We start from the raw sequence: 17283 nt of genomic DNA, 5'->3' as shown, positions 1-17283 counted from the left end.
ATGAATTGTGTGGTTCTGACAATGAAGGATCAACAGAGACTCAGGGCATTAGGGTGCTAAAGTATACTGAAGTATTTAAGCTGGTCCTTGAAGACTGATTAGGCTTGAAGTATGGAATAACAGTATGTGGGTTGTAGTCATTATCTATTGCTATTTCATATATCAGTTTAGAACAATATACATTTATTATCTCATAGATCCTGTGGGTGGGGAGTCCCTGTGGAGCATAGTCGAGTGATCTGACTCAGGGTCTCTCATGAGATCAAAGTGTTAGCCAGGACCAGGGTCTCAACTGAGGCTCAAACAGGGAAGGAATCAATTTCAGGCTTTCATGACTCTTGACAGGCTTCAGGTCATTGAGGGCTGTTGGAATGAGGGGCTTATTCCTCCTGGCTGTTGGTGGAGACTGTGCTTAGTTCTTTACCACACGAACTTCTCCAACACGGCAGTTTGAATCATCAGTCAGCAAGAGAGAATCTCCTGGCTAGATGGAAGTTACTGTTGTATGTAACCTAATCAGGCCAGTGACCTTCCTTCACCTGTGCTGTATTTCACTGGTCAGAAGCAAGCTCCAGGTCCTGTCCACATGCAAGGGCCATGCTACTGTGCTTTCTGCTGTGGACCAAGCCTACAGGAGAAAGATGAGCACTGAATAGAGCATAACACACACAGAGGCATGGAGGGGACCATGAGATGCTTCAGATCAGGTACAGGGACAGTGTGATATGGGCAAGGAGGGGAGGCACAAGTCCAGTGGCTGAGACGCTTGCCTGCAAATAAAAGGTGGCTCAGGGATCTATGTGACCAGAAAACGCCATGAGAAATACCCACATGGATCTCCTATAGTGTTCTTGCTAAAAACATTTAAACTCAAATCTCATCAAACCTTTAGACATAACTCCAGTTATAGGAAATACAGGGACAGAGGACCAATAAAATAATGCCAGCAGGAAACAATCTGGCAAAATCCTTGCTGCTGCTGCTGCTGCTGCTGCTGCTGAGTCGCTTCAGTCGTGTCCGACTCTGTGTGACCCCCGAGACGGCAGCCCATCAGGCTCTCCCATCCCTGGGATTCTCCAGGCAAGAACACAGGAGTGGGTTGCCATTTCCTTCTCCAATGTATGCAAGTGAAAGGTGAAAGTGAAGTCACTCAGTCGTGTCTGACTCTAGCGACCCCATGGACTGCAGCCTACCAGGCTCCTCTGCCCATGGGATTTTCCAGGCAAGAGTACTGGAGTGGGGTGCCATTGCCTTCTCCGGGCAAAATCCTTAGTGAGACGTTTCTCATGACAAGTGGTCTGGTCTCTCCGACAAACCAATATTATGCAAATATAAAGGTTTAGGAAGGCTAGTTTAGATAAAAATAGAACGCAACACTTGGATCATGGTTCTAAAAAACAACTATGGGAGACATTTGAGATGGACATTTACATTTGGAAATTATTAATTATGAAGCATTGAAGGGTAAAATGTCATGAAAACCATAACTTATTTTAAAATGGTTCAGAAAATACACATACATAGCCTTGTGTTGGAGAAGGCAATGGCATCCCACTCCAGTACACTTGCCTGGAATATCCCATGGATAGAGGAGCCTAGTGGGCTGCAGTCCATGGGGTCGTTAAGAGTCGGATATGACTGAGCGACTTCACTTTCACTTTTCACTTTCGTGCATTGGAGAAGGAAATGGCAACCCACTCCAGTGTTCTTGCCTGGAGAATCCCAGGGATGGGAGCCTGGTGGGCTACCGTCTATGGGGTCACACAGAGTCGGACATGACTGAAGTGACTTAGCAGCAGCAGTAGCAGCTTTGTGTTGGGAAGTCATAGCAGAAAAAGCAAAATATTATAAGACTTGGGAAGATGACAATACCCTCAAATAGGCTTTGCTATAAAATTTCAAAAAAGCATCTTCCTTGATGCCTTGTTTTAGTGAAAACTGTGTCTTTCTCCTCAAATTAGCACAGTGTTCTGCTCGGAGCAATTGCTCCATTATTTCTTGTTAGATGGAAATGTTCAAAGACATTAAGCCACCTCTGTGCTCAAAATGGCTTCAAAAGAGAAGGACTTCTTACAGAACAAGTCTGGAGATAGCCATCGCTGTGCAGGTTCAGCTGCTCTATGATGTTTGGTGAGACCCTGGATCACTCTGTCTCCCTGCAACTCCATGATTAGTAATGGATTTCACATTCACATTTGCTGCCCTGTCTGCAGGTGGCGGCAGTGGCCTTCAATGCAAGAGGAAAGGGAAGCTTCCCATGGGACCTTCACTGACTTATCTTTGGCCATAACTGCTCCCATGAGCTGCAAGGGAGTCTGGGAAACCAGTATCGAGCCATTTCCCCACTCCACCCCCAACTGAAATATTGTTGAATTGGCTCAGTGGTAAAGAATCTGCCTGCCAGCACGGGATGCTGGTTCGATCCCTGGGTCGGGAAGGCCAACTGGAGGAGGAAATGGCAACCCACTCCAGTATTCTTGCCTGGGAAATTCCATGGACAGAGAAGCCTGGCAGGCTACAATCCATGGGGTGAAAAGAGTCAGACACAATTTAGTGGCCAAACAACAACACATCAACAGTTGAATTGCAATGTTGTGTTAATTACTGCTGAACAGGAAAGTGACTCAGTTATACATATATGTTCATTCTTTTTCATGTTCTTTTCCATCACGGTTTGTCAAAGGGTATTGGATGTAGTTTCCTGTGCTCTTCAGTAGGACCTTGCTGTTTATTCAAGTATTAAGCCATTCTGAACTCTCTTAGCAGGAAGCAAAGGAGTTGAGGTTATGAACTGGATTCTGGAGGAGGAGCTAACAAGCAGGTTTGAGCTCCAACTGTTTCCTACCAAGTCTACAAGTATCTTCTTAGTGGATTTCTTTAGCAAGTATCCACACACAAAGGAAAACAAAAAATTGGAAAAAAAAAAAAAAAACTAATTTGACAAGTTATTGCATTTAGTGTGGATAGAGCATGAATTCTTCCCATAAACATTTCAGAAGGCCCTGGATACACACCAAACACTGGGCTGAAATCCGTGGAGATGGGGATGAATGAGGGATGTGCCATATCCTTAGAAAGTTTACAGTGCAACTGTGGAAACAGGCCTGTAAGTGGATTATTACAATATAATGTGGGAAAGGTCCTGTAAAAGAAACTCTAAACAGACAGTGATAAACTAGCCCAGAGACTCAGAAGTGTTCGAGGGAAAATTTGGCTCAAGTGAAGGCCTGGTGATGAGGACAACTTGGAGCCCGAGAGCTGTGAACAGTATTATGTGACCACTCTTGTGAGGACTTGGGTGTGTTCTAAAAATTTTCCTCTTTCAGCTTTGCAGAAAATGTGCAAGATGTGGAGTCAAGAGTCTCCTTCTAGTCCTGCTACTGATGGGCTGTGGAAGCTCAAGCTTGAAATTCAACTCAGGGAGTCCCTTCATTTAGCACCTCAATCCTAGAATGATTCCCGTCCTGTAAGAACACCGGTGTTACGTGCTGGTTCTTAACTGCGGAGCTGCTGTGGTGGTTGGAATGGCAGCCATCTGCCAGCACTGGGTAAATTTTGGGGCTAGAACAAGCCAGACATAACTTACTATGGCAAATTTGTACCTGGAAATCACAGCATCATGATGGCAGACAAGCCCTGTGGTCTTGGAGGAGTCTCGCCAAACTGCGAAGTAAAACCTGAAGGATTTCCTGGGACAACACTGGCTTTCTGATGACTAGCAGCACCAACACCAACCATGACCAGGAGGAAAACACTTTAAATCAGGAAATACTGAAATAACTTTGTATCTGCCAAATCCAGAGAGAGAGGAGAGAGACTGCATGCCATCATCGGCGCTCTAATTTCATTTATTTATTTATTTGCAGATAGAAGGCCTTTACCTCTCCTTTTTTGGTCCTTTAAGCTTTCCTTGCTGGTGGTTTGAAAATGTCTTTTATTCCATGACATTATAGGAAAGGCGCTTTTGGAGCCATAGTTTAGTTATAAATGACTCTCACACAACTGTTTTTTATTTCCATTTTGTTTCACTGACTGAGAATGTAAATTGAACTTTAGTGCTATTGTGCTTTGTTCTGCCTCTCTTTGTGGAAATGTGTTCTGAATTAAAGCCCACGAATAAACCAGAGCGGTCCCAAATATTGCCCTTCAGCTTTTGACTAGCCTGAGAGCCAAGAAAAGATAGAGAATGTGGTTTTATGAGCCCCAGATGGCGTAGTGGGTGTCATGATGTCTTTATGCGGAGAGGTCACGGGTTCAGTCTCCATCTGGAGCCGGCTCAGAGCTACTTTGTATCCAGAGGAGTCAAGATGGGATCTTGGGAAGGGGATGTGGTGCCCCCTCCACCTCCCCACGCGACCTTGATCAGGGTCCATCGTCTGCGCCTTTGATGTAGAGCAAAACACTATCCTGAATGATTTCCCCACAATCTCTTGTCTCCACCGACTTTATCTTTGCTACAAACCCATGTTAGCTTCTTCCTTGCTCATTCCTGGGAAACTCACAGCATCCTTTTATTTACTCACTCCTGAAGCAAGTATGAAACTCCAAAGAAATACTTTCTGGACATTCTTATGCTATAGTCCTCGGGGAAGGAATAGCTAAAAGAAATTTTCTGAGACCATTTTCTGCTTCTCTCCAGAGCAGACATAAATCTAGACATAGTGATGGCTTGGTTCTTAAATAAAACTGATATGGTAAAATCATAATTGATTTGTGTCACTGTTATTAATTAGTATACCTTTTTTCATTTTTAATTAAACATTTTTTTAATTGTGGTGAAATACACATTATGAAATTTACCATCTTAACTATTTTTTTAAGCATATGGTACATTCGCATGGCTATGTTACCACCATCCCTCCACAGAACTCTTTTCACCTTGCAAAATTGAAACTCTGTCCCCATTAAACACGAAGTTTGCATTCACCCTTCTCCCCAGCCCTGGCAACCTTAATTCATGTACATTTGCTTGACTTTCAGGAATAAGCTGTAGGGAAATCATCTTCCCTCCTATACTCACCCACAGCATTCTGAGCTTAGCCCAGAAAAAAGGGATCTCTTCCCCTTCACTTCAGTCAGTGCAAGGGGAAGAGGGAGACTTCTCTGATGGGTGTTTGGGGCGGGGGGGAGCTGAGGGCATCTGGATCATGCATGATTTGGGAGATAACAGGCTCTCTAGATCTGGTCATTGGGCTCCACAAAATCTGGTCATTGGGCCCTGCCTTCTCAGGGACTGTAGTGGCTCAGCTCTGCCCGTGACTGGGTGGGTCTGGGGGTGGGGGGACAGATATTAAGAAAAAGTCCTTAGAAAATAGAGGAAAAACCCTTGTCTTCAATCTAACACCCGTGAAACTAATATTTTGATCACTGATTGTCTTATTTGTCAATTTGTTCAGAATTCAGGAGAAGAAAAGAGAGGTGTTAATTTTTGCTCCCTCCCAATCTCAACACGAGTTTGAGAACATTGAGCATGTCTTCCATTTTAAACTATGAACAAATTTAGTCCGTTTGTAGGCATATCTTTGAAGATTCCTTTAATTCAACTTCCTGCTCAAGTCATACACCAATCTTGGTGAGAAAGAGCCAGTTTCTCTTATTTTTAATAACTCTCACCTTCCCATTTTGCACAAGACTAAATAAATCTTGGCCTCAATTCTCCTGGGACTGTTACTGTTGCTCATGAGAGAAGCAGTCAGGTCACTGAGCAAAAATCCATGCCAGCCATGGAGAGCAACCTGCCTTGGGACTTATGATCTGGTGTTCAAGTGGGAGGAAATCATTCTCTCTGCTGCCATGTTTCTTATCTTTATATTTTGACATATTTTTAGTTTTGCAGAAAAGTTGCATGATAGAGCTGAGAGTTCCTGCGTACCCTCACCCAAGCCCTGCTATGTTAACACCTTCCAAAGGATGGTGATCAAATCCAGGAAATAAGTGTTGATAGGAGGCTACTAGACAAACTGTAGGTAGACCTTATTTAAGTCCCATGTTTTCCCACTATGTCCCATCTCTGTTCCAGGATCCCACCTGGCATCTAGTTGTCAAGACTCCTTAGTCTCCTCTATTTTGGGACAACTCCTCAGTCATCTTTATCCTTCATGACCTTGACACTGTTTTGAAGAGCCCTGGTCAATTCCTTCTATAAGATGTCTCTTGATTTGGGTTTTTCTGATGCTTTTTCATGATTAGACTGAGGTTACATATTTTCAGCAGGCATACCATCCAAATGGCATTGTGCCTTTCTCAGTGCAATGTCCCCTCTCTGGGTTCATCACGTGGGTCTGTCTAATTGTTGATGAGATTACCCTCAGTCCCTTGGGAAAGTCGTCTGTTGGGGTCCGCACTGTGCCGTGTCATTGTTAGAAGGGGGATATTTTGAGATAATACAAATATCCTATTGCTCCTCAAACTTTACCCCAGTAAATTTCACATCCATCAGTGGATCTTGCCTACGACAATTATGTCGGTATCTGACCCCTCCCAATCTCAAGCTTGAGAGCTTAAGAACATTGCTAATTTTCTATTTCCCTCATTCTTTATACCATTCTTAATTGGAATTCGCCTGAAAGAAAGAGTTATCACTACTTCCCCACTTATTTACTTACTCAAGATTTTATTTTGTATCAGTATGAACTTTCAGATATTTATTTGTTCAAAGAGTTAGATTCCATTATGTAGTTGAGTGCTCCATTTGTCATCACTTGGGTTCAAATTCTGGTGCCCTGTCTCCCTCATGGCATGTGTGTAATTGATGCAAAATGGTCCTAAAGTCAGAGGCAGCCTTTGTTTTATGTTAGTTAGTATTCCAATTGGTGCTCCATGCCAAAGGCACTGGACTTTTTATAATATCTTAATATAATATCCTGCCAATTAATCTGGATTTGATGATTAAATTTTTAGTTATAAAAAGTTTGTTATTCATGAGGTTTTGCCAGGTTTTGGAGGGAATCAAATAAATCCTTGACAAAGTATAGGGGTTCATTAAATGCTAATTTTTGATTATGTTTATTGCTCTGATTTCTCAGGAACAGTATCATTATGCAAGCAGAAAAAAATTTTTTCTGAATTTCATTCAGAAAAAAATTCCTCATTTATAAATCAGGGAGAAACACAGAAAGTCGCTCAGTCATGTTTAACTCTTTGAGACCCTATCGACTGTAGCCTGCCAGGCTCCTTTGTCCATGGAATTCTCCAGGCAAGAATACTGGAGTGGCTGCTGCTGCTGCTGCTAAGTCGCTTCAGTCGTGTCCGACTCTGTGCGACCCCATAGGTGGCAGCCCACCAGGCTCCCCCATCCCTGGGATTCTCCAGGCAAGAACACTGGATTGGGTTGCCATTTCCTTCTCCAATGCATGAAAGGGAAAAGTGAAAGTGAAGTCGCTCAGTTGTGTCTGACTCTTCGCAACTCAATGGACTGCAGCCTACCAGGCTCCTCCGTCCATGGGATTTTCCAAGGCAAGAGTACTGGAGTGGGGTGCCGTTGCCTTCTCCACTGGAGTGGCTAGCTATTCCCTTCTCTAGGGGATCTTCTCGACCCAAGGATCAAACCCCGGTCTCCTGCACTGCAGGCAGATTCTTTACCACCTGAGCCTATCAGTATCAGTATCGTGTTCGACTCTTTGTGACCCCATGAACCACAGCACGCCAGGCCTCCCTGTCCATCACCAACTCCCAGAGTCCACCCAAACCCATGTCCATTGAGTTGGGGATGCCATCCAACCATTTCATCCTCTGTCATCCCCTTCTCCTGCCCTCAATCTTTCCCAGCATCAGGGTCTTTTCAAATGAGTCATCTCTTTGCATCAGGCTGCCAAAGTATTGGAGTTTCATCTTCAGCATCAGTCCTTTCAATGAATATTCAGGACTGATTTCCTTTAGGATGGACTGGTTGGAGCTCCTTGCAGTCCAAGGGACTCTCAAGAGTCTTATCCAATACCACAGTTTAAAAGCATCAATTCTTTGGCGCTCAGCCTTCTTCACAGTCCAACTCTCACATCCATACATGACCATAGCCTTGACTAGACGGACCTTTGTTGGCAAAGTAATGTCTCTGCTTTTCAATATGCTGTCTAGGTTGGTCATAACTTTCCTTCCAAGGAGAAAGTGTCTTTTAATTTCATGGCTGCAATCACCATCTGCAGTGATTTTGGAGCCCAGAAAAACAAAGTTAGCCTATAGAAACATATAATTTTGCTTTTAAGTGTTACATGGACCATCTTCAAACACGTCTTCTTTAAAGGTTATTCCCCTCTCCCCTGAGCTAACTATATCACTAATCAAGTTACTCTTTTCATTGTTACCTCTGTGGAGAAGATTAAGCGTGATTTTTGTCCTTGTCGTTCTCCTGAACATTTGAAGTTTTTAAACAATGAACACATATTTTTTTCTATTATAATAAAATGTCATTTAAAAGATTTTATAATGTAACCCTTAAGCCCTGCTTGAAATGAAGTAGAAATCTCACTTTTTTGAAGAGACAGGACATCTTTCCTGTTCTGCTCCTTGTATTGAAATGCTCAGTTGTTTTCCCCCTGGGCACACACACTTGTTTATTTATACATCAGAATGGTGTCAGGGAGATTATTTTGTTAGCTTGTAACATACACACAATTGGATTCATCGTTCTCCTTTTGAAAGTAGTACCACCAGGAAAATGTGATCTGTTCAAATTTCCCCAATACAGTAAAGAATTTTAATTTACTTATGTTTTGGCTTTAAGAAACAGGATTGCTTAAACAAACTCCCTCCAGACCATGGAATGCTGTGGGCCAAGTATTGGATTAAATTCAACAAGCGCGTTTCCTTACTGAACTGTTAACTGTATAGGCATATTAGCACTGCTTTAAAACAGTATTTGCTCAACAATTTCTGTTACTATCTTGAATGGAGTTTTAACCTAGATGGGTTTAATTCAGAAAACTCTATGGAAATAAACCTCGAAAGCATTGTTATTCAAGAAAACCTTTGAGATACAGCTGCCTAGGCTGAATTCCAGGTGAGATGGAACGAACTAAGCGGCTATAAGCAGTGTCCCTGATGGTTCAGGAAACACTGGAGGGGCAAGGGAGGCCCTGGCGCTGGGAAGGTTCCCCCAGGGACCCAAATCCCACGGCCTCACAACTTCTGGTCACTGAGCTGATCCAAGTCCCCAGAGCAATTATTTGCATAAAATATCCCTCTGGTTAAAATCTCCAGGCTGTTTGCTTGTTTAATGAAACTGAATGACCCTGTCCTGGGAGAAGGCTGGTGGGACAGAAAAGGTGGTGTTGGTAGTGGTGATGGAGACATCTCTCACGGGAAAGATTCTGATCTTTGACCCGCTGATTATTTTGAACTGAAACATTTGAGAAACAGCAGATGAAAGAAGGGCTCTGACCTCCTGCTTCCCACCTAAAAACAGGTCATCGATTTCCAGTGATAAAGTGCCCTCTCCATACGAAGTAGAGAATATTCTTATTGCCTGAGACAGAGTCAACACAGAGATGGATCATTACAAACAAACCTTACTAAAGCTACCGTTATCTTCCATTCGTTTCCCTCATAGATTTATCTTCTTGCAATTCACTGCCTCTAGAAGCATAAATTTCTTTCCCTTTGTCCTGTTTCCATACTCTTTCACTCTTCATTAAAAATGGTATATAAGCTCCATTAAAAATGGCCTAACCCCATTGGGTTTGGGGTTTTCATTTTATTTCTGTGAGGCTCCCTTATATGGATATAAAATAAACTTTTATCTCCCCCTAATATGTTTTTTATTTGTGTGTGTGTTGGTGGGGGAATGGTGGTGGTGTTCCTTTAATCTGCATTGTCCCAGGAACAGAACACAAGAGGGTGTGGAAAAGGATTTTTCCCTCTCCTTACAACATCTTTTTTTTTTTTTACAGCATCTATTGACTCTTCTTTATTCACTTGAGTAAAGCTTGCTCATGGAGCCCCTGCAGCTCAGGGAAATTCGAGCTCTGGTCATTGTAAAAGTAAAAAGAAGAAAGCTCCATGTGTTAGTTTTTTGGGGGAGCTTAAGATTTAGACTGGTAAGTTTAATGAGTAAATTAACCTTGTTTGGGATGATGGGCCCTTTTGAGAATCTGATGGAAGCTACAGACTCTCTTCCCAGAAGAACCCAGTTGTGTATAATGAGGGTGGGTGGTCCCTCCTTATTGCATTCAAAGGCATTTCTTGCTAATTTATGGGAGATGATCAGGGAACACTCCCCAGGGCACTGTGGGCTTAGGAGGAGGACTCTAGCTGACACCTCATGTCTGGGTCCATGGCTCTTCATATGTTGGTGTGGGCCTCAACCAGTAGTTCTTTAGAAACTTGAGATGTCCCTGCAGTAGCTAAGGAGTGGTTATCAGTCCTTTTCAAATGATCTCTTGTCTAAACAACATTTCTTTAAAAAACTGAATTGTTGTGAGTACTCCTCCCAGTAGATAAAAGAGCAGAAATTGTAACTTCACCTTGCCTGCCCACTCCAAGATGTCTTGGGCAAGTGTCCTAGTCTCTTTGTTTCTCAGTTCTCTCATTTGTAAAACTGGGGTAATAATAGTATCATCAAATAGCATTGTTGGGAGGATCAGATAGGCTAATATGTGTAAAACTCAAAACTGTCCCTGGTACCTGGTAAGTGTTGTCTAAATAGCATTGATTTGATGGTCAATGGACTCAGTGATTTCTAAGGTTCTTTCCTGCTCTAAAAATCAGAAAAGCTACCTCTGTATATTAATCTACTACCCTATTGACATACTTTGTTTCACTTAATTTCCTGAATAATCCTGAGTTGGATTATATTGCCTTGTTAGAAGACAGGAGGCTGAAGTTGAATAATTTGCCTAAGATAACACAGTGGTTGGTTCAGTCTCAAAGATGACACAGCCAATCTATCAGGGAAAAGAATCTGAAAAGAAATACACATACACATATAACTGAATCATTGTGCTGTTCACCTTAAACTAACATGATACTGTGAATCAACTATGTGCTGTGTGCTAAGTCGCTTCAGCTGTGTCTAACTCTTTGCAACCCCATGGACTGTAGCCCACCCAGGCTCCTCTGTCCATCGGGTTCTCCGGGGAAAAATACTAGAGTGGCTTGCCATTCCCTTCTCCAGGGGTTCTTCCCGACCCAGGGATCAAACCCGTATCTCCTGCGTCTCCTGCATTGGCAGGTAGACTTTTTACAACTGAGTCACTGGGGTAAAAGGAACAAATAATTCAGTCTTGAAATGCCTACATACTGGATGATTCTGACTATACCACATTCTTTAAGAAGCAAAATAATGGAGATAATAAAACACTGGTGGTTGTCATTGGAGGCAGAGGAGCAAGGGATGAACAGGCAGAGCTCAGAATGTTTTTAGGGCAGTGAAACTATTCTGTATAACACTATCAGGATAAACATATACTTTAATATATTTGTCCAAACCCATAAAATGTACAATATCAAGAGTGCACTCTAAGGTAAACTGTGGATTTGGGGGTGATGATAATGGGTTAATGTTGGCTCCTCCTTGGTAACAAATGTACCATTCTGGTGAGTGATGTTGATAATGGGGGAAGCTATGCACATAAGAAGTTAGAGGATTTATGAGAAATTTCTGTACCTTCTTCTCAATTGTTACAGGCCTAAAACTACTCTAAAATAAAAAGTCTTTAAAAAAAAAGATGACACAGCCAAAATGCTATGTCATTGAGCACTAATCTCCCTAAATCACAGACTGTGAGAAGTTATTTTCAACATAGAGAATAAAGGGTTAGAACCTGAAGAAAAAAGAAAGCTTACACATCAATTAGGAAAGAGCAAGGAATTCAAAGTGTATAAAATGAGTGGACAGTGGACAGTAGAAGAAGAAATCTACATACATGACCAACGAATCTGTGATAAATGCCAAGCCTCACTGGCTATCAGCAAATTCAAATTACAATGAGAGTGGGAGGGCTTCCCTGGTGGTCCAGTGGTTAAGAATTCACTTTGCAATGCAAGGGTCACCGGGTGGATCTCTGGTCCAGGAAGATTCCACGTGCCATGGGGCAACTGAGCCCAGGTAGAGCCCGTGATCTGCAAAAAGAGAAGCCATGCAAAGAGAAGCCCACAGACCACAACTAGAGAAAGCCTGTGTGCAGCAACAAAGACCCACCATAGTAAAACAAACAAATAAATAAATCTTTAAAAATAATGACACTGAGAAACCATCGGATAGACCATTTGAAGTGCTGGTGAGGACAGAGGGAAATGTGACTTGTCTCTACTAATCTCTCACTAGCTTTTAACTTCTCATATGACTGCTGTAAAGTTCCATGATACTATTATTTCTGATTCTTTGTATGTATATTAATTAAGCTGTGTTAGGTAGCAAGGAATCGTAGAGGAGGAAAAACTTTATCTACCTTCTTAGTTTCTGTAGTTGCATTTTCAAATTAAACTGGCAAAAGACTGATTAACAGGAGGAAAAAGCACACACATTTTCTTTGATGTTAACTTATATTTTTATGTGTACACAAAGGACTTTATAGATAAAAATAAGGACCCCAAGGGGTGCGTAGACCTGGAGGCATACACGTCATTTTAACAAAGAGTGATAAATTGTGGAGATGCAAAGAGATAAAGGAAAGGGGTTTAAGTTAGGCTTCTAGAGGTAGTAAATATATGGGAGAAAGCAATGAAAGATAAGGGTTATTTAGTAAGACTTGTTTATGCAGACTTATCACCTCCATCTGTAGTAATAAAGGTGATTCTTCCCTCCTGGTACGGGAAAGGGGTACACCTTCACAAACAGAAACTTCTGCCCTGTTTTTAGGTAGATAGAGAGAGGCTAGAGAGCTTTTCCTACAGCTGCCGCTTCTCAACTGCCTTCAGTTCAAAATAATTCTCATGCCAAAGTGATATATGTTAGGGTGTATTCTCCAGATTCTTCCCAGAACATAGCATCTGTCTAAAAATAGCACAAATACCTTGATTGCTCCCTTAAAGAGAAGTGGAAAAGGAAGCAATCTTAAGGTTGGATTGACAACTTCCCATGTGCTTCAAGGCTCCAGGCTCCTTCCCGCTCTGCTCCTCTATCAGTGTGTTAGCAATGGTCTTCATTGGGATAAGATGGCTGCACCAGCTCCAAATATCACAGCCTGAGTAACAAGGAAAGTAGCAGGAAGTTTAAACCAGTCCCTGTAGTTGTCTCCCTGCTTTTTCTTGGTCAGGGCTGTGCCACACCACACCCCGTTCAGTAACTGACCAAGGCACCCTGGATGATCATGCCTGGCCGTGACTCTTTCCCTGGGAGGAACCACACTATAGGCCTCTGTTCCGAGGACATCCACAATGACTGTCACAATAGAAGATCTGTATTTTCCCTCTATGGAAGTTTAGGATTATCAATTCTCCCTGGTGTTCTGGGTAGAAATAGATAACTCTAAACCTCATGTTCTTTAATTCAGCTTTGGCTAGAACATTTGGTTGAAGCAGAAGTATTCAATAAAAGAAACCTGAGTGAATGGGAATCCATTAAGCTTTAAAAATTTTTCAGTTGTTTCCTTCTATGCCCTGCTGAGTGTGCATGCTCAGTCATGTCCGACTCTTTGTGACCCCACAGACTGGATGTAGCCCACCAGGCTCTTCTGGCCATGAAATTTTGCAGGCAAGAAATCTGGAGTGGGTTGCCATTTCCTTCTCCATCTTTATTTCTATATCTTCAGTTAATTAGATGCTGTTCATCCAGACGGAGGAGCCTGGTAGCTGTAGTTCATGGGGTCGCTAAGAGTCGGATACGACTGAGCGACTTCACTTTCACTTTTCACTTTCCTGCATTGGAGAAGGAAATGGCTCCAGTGTTCTTGCCTGGAGAATCCCAGGGACAGGGGAGCCTGGTGGGCTGCTGTCTATGGGATCGCACAGAGTCAGACACAACTGAAGTGACTTAGCAGCATCCTAGAATGATTTTATAATTTTCTTATATTTTCTTTTATTTTCCATTTCTCCATCTTTCTTACCCTGATATTTCCTTAACTTTATCTTCCCCTCCACCTACTGAACTTGCAAAAAAAATTAGGCTATTTTTTTGATCTCTGATAATTATTCTCAACTCAAAAATGCAGAGTTTTCTCTACTATTGCTGACGATACCCAACCATAGAAATGTGTGTATAAATAATTCCTTACCTGATTATGTTTGGCTGGTTCATTTGTTTTGGACCATCCCACAAAGGCAATTTTCCTCCATCTATTCATATGGAAGAGTCAGGGGCTGAGAAGCTGGCTGTTCGTGTGTGAAGGAGGCTGTGGCTGGTATCCCCAACAAGAGTGTTCCTGGCAGGAAGCCAGTTCTTTCACTCCACATGTCAGCGCATGGAGGTCTTTTCTCCAAAGAAGTACCCTCAGAGGGAGTGGCCCTGGGCAGTGACAGCCTGTCTGCCAGAATTCTAGAATGTACTGGACAGACAGGCCATCCAGTTACTCCTTTGAGGAAGGGCTTGTTGCCCCCAGCTGTCAGTTGCTTCAGAGTCTGTCTCAGTTGTAGGGAGCCCTTTACCTCAGGAGCAGCAGCTCTCCAATGCCTGACCAGGGAGAGAACCTGCTGTCTGTGACTGGACTTGAACTTGAGCGGCAGGCCAGGCCTACTCACCATGAAGAGAACAGCCTGGCAGGGAGCTTCCAGGTCCTTCAAAGTCCTAGGTTTAACTCTCTGTTGAAACTGACCATTGTCTCCTTGGGGACTTGGTAAATGCTGAGTTCTCTCTTGCAAAACTTATAGTAGCAGTCATAGCAGATATTGTTGATGCTACATTCCTTCAGGGCTCATATCTGCCCCTCTGTGACCCCTACAGCAAGTGCCTGTGGCCTCAGGAGCTTGTACAGCATAGGCAAGAATGTGTGGGGCAGCCCTCATTCAGAGGGGCAGGAGTGGGGCCATGACTGAGGCTTCTGGCTCACCAAACAGTCAACTGGGAGGGTCCCAGCAGGACGAGCCCCTGATGCCTCCTGCTATCCAGCAGGTGCTTCTGGGGATCACCGCCCAGATACACTGCTGTCACTTTAATCCTTATTTCAGGGTCTGTGTTTGGGGGAGCCCAAACTCAGCCACAGTGAGTCAGTAGCTATTCAATGGGCACCAAGTTAGATGCCCTGGACAACTGGCTTGATGCTGGTCATGGGCATCCATTCTGATTGGCTGTTGATTGTGAGCATCCATTCTGAATGGCTATTGCTGGAATCAGGGCTCTGTGCTTAGTGTGCTGGGTATCCTATCACCTCTGCCCTGTGGAACGGCCACATATCACCAGGAAGCTGCTTGTCCTGCCTCATTTCACAGAAGGGGAAACTGAGGTTCCAAACATTGCTTGAGGTCACAGAGCTAAGAAATTGAGTCTGTTATTGAAATTCCACCTTTTATTTCCAGAGTCCATTTTTGTTCTTATTTTTTTAAATCTTTTAGCTGCACTGTTTGTGGGATCTTATTCCCAGACCAGGAATTGAAAATGGGTCCCCTGCAATGGAAGCGTGGACTCTTAATCACTGGAAGTCCCCAGTGCCCTCTGTTCTTAATATGGAAGTCTGCTTTGCCTGTCCAGAAACAGATGAAAAGTGATTCAGAAACAATATTCCATGAATATTAATAGTGCTTCCAAGACTCATTTATGAGTTATTTTGATATGCAGAAGAAAAACAAACAAACAGACACCATCATTTGAAGGAGAAAAAAATCCCAAATTTAAAAGTAAAAGGTGGGACACAAAGTATGTTAACACTTCAGTGGGACAAAAGAAGGTCATATTGGATTAGAAGGCAAGGGGGATTTAAGGGCCATTTTGGAAATTATTGTTTTCCCAGGATTTGATCTTCCAGGGCTGTTTTTAGCCCAGTTTGGATTGCTGTGTGATAGAAAAGTCTAGCAAATGGAGTGAACAGGAGTCAAGAACAAGTCTCGGTGACATCCTGGCAGTAGAAAGAGAGGCAAGTCAGTTTCCTTCATTTCTCATCTGTTAGTAGATTTTATGGAGGTTCCGATGAGTTGCAATTTCTTGGAGAGCTTTGAGACATAATACGACAGATGTTAATAGTCTACAATCTTGGATGCTTTTAATCTAAGTCCTGGGGAGCAGAATAAGTGGGATACAATTGTGTCACCCTGACATGTGTGCGTACAAATGAACATCGGCATTCCAGATCTTCTTGGTGCTTGATCTCTTCCCAAAATATTTGTTAAAGAGGCCTTTCAAATTTGAAAGCTCATCAAAATAACCCACTCGTCTTTGAAACATAAACGCACTTGGAATTTGGTTTCTATGAAATTATTTAAGAAATGGCTGTGTGACTATTTCTGAAACAACATAAAAAAGGAAATACAGACAGTCGGTAAACTCTTTAGATGTTAAAGTGTCTTTTTTCCCCCTCTTTAACCAGACTCTGATTGTGAGAAAATAAACCTTCAAATATAAACATTCTCGAAATCAGAAAATTGTACACATGAGCTGCTGAAAACTGGGTTTAAAACCAATTTTCCACCCTCTTTTTGAACTCCTGACCACTGAAGATGCAAAGGGAGTGAAGCTGTTGGACATGGTGTGCAGATAGCCACACAGCTGCCCACGCACCCTCTGGAACACACTCGCGTGTTCTTAATGGTAGGTTGCTAATGCTAACTATGCTAAGTCACTTCAGTCGTATCCGACTCTGTATGACCCTATAGATGGCAGCCCACCAGGCTCCGCCGTCCCTGGGATTCTCCAGACAAGAACACTGGAGTGGGTTGCCATTTCCTTCTCCAATGCATGAAAGTGAAAAGTGAAAGTGAAGTCGCTCAGTCGCGACCCCATGGACTGCAGCCCACCAGGCTCCTCCATCCACAGGATTTTCCAGGCAAGAGTACTGGAGTGGGGTGCCATTGCCTTTTTTGGGGGTAATTTTCCATTCATTTAATAAATATTTACTGAAGAGCCTATTTAGTGTCACTTATGCCTCTGAAGTTACAAGTTAAATATTAATAAAATGCTCCAGGTGTAATTTATCTTTGGCATGAAAACCATCACAACCAATGAAAGATAAAAGGTGACATTCTAGAAGCTTAGAAAAATGGGATACTGAAACAAGAAAGTTGATAATTAATATAAATTTTATTTCTAAGGATTCAGAACTCATCTAATTTCCCATATCATCTTGGGGAACAAGGGCTGTCTGCAGTAGCAGTTTCGCAGGCGGGTGGATGCCAGTGCCACACAACCTAATTTAAAATAATCAAGTCCAGATGCCATCGCCAAAAAAGAGGTTTGCACCATTCACCGCTGTGACCTGGATCATA

General features: G+C 42.7%; 1 long non-coding RNA gene across 1 annotated transcript; it reads left to right on the top strand.

Annotated features, from left to right (window-relative positions):
- The first annotated feature begins 566 nt into the window (after positions 1-566).
- LOC129651695 (uncharacterized) lies at positions 567-4137 on the top strand. The gene is made up of 2 exons (XR_008714276.1): positions 567-707; positions 3327-4137. It is a non-coding gene; the product is annotated as an uncharacterized LOC129651695 (long non-coding RNA).
- Positions 4138-17283: the final 13146 nt, after the last annotated feature.

Source organism: Bubalus kerabau, chromosome 4 (assembly GCF_029407905.1).
Source record: "Bubalus kerabau isolate K-KA32 ecotype Philippines breed swamp buffalo chromosome 4, PCC_UOA_SB_1v2, whole genome shotgun sequence".
In the NCBI taxonomy this organism is placed as follows: domain Eukaryota; kingdom Metazoa; phylum Chordata; class Mammalia; order Artiodactyla; family Bovidae; genus Bubalus; species Bubalus kerabau.
This window is presented reverse-complemented; position numbering and strand designations above follow the sequence as displayed.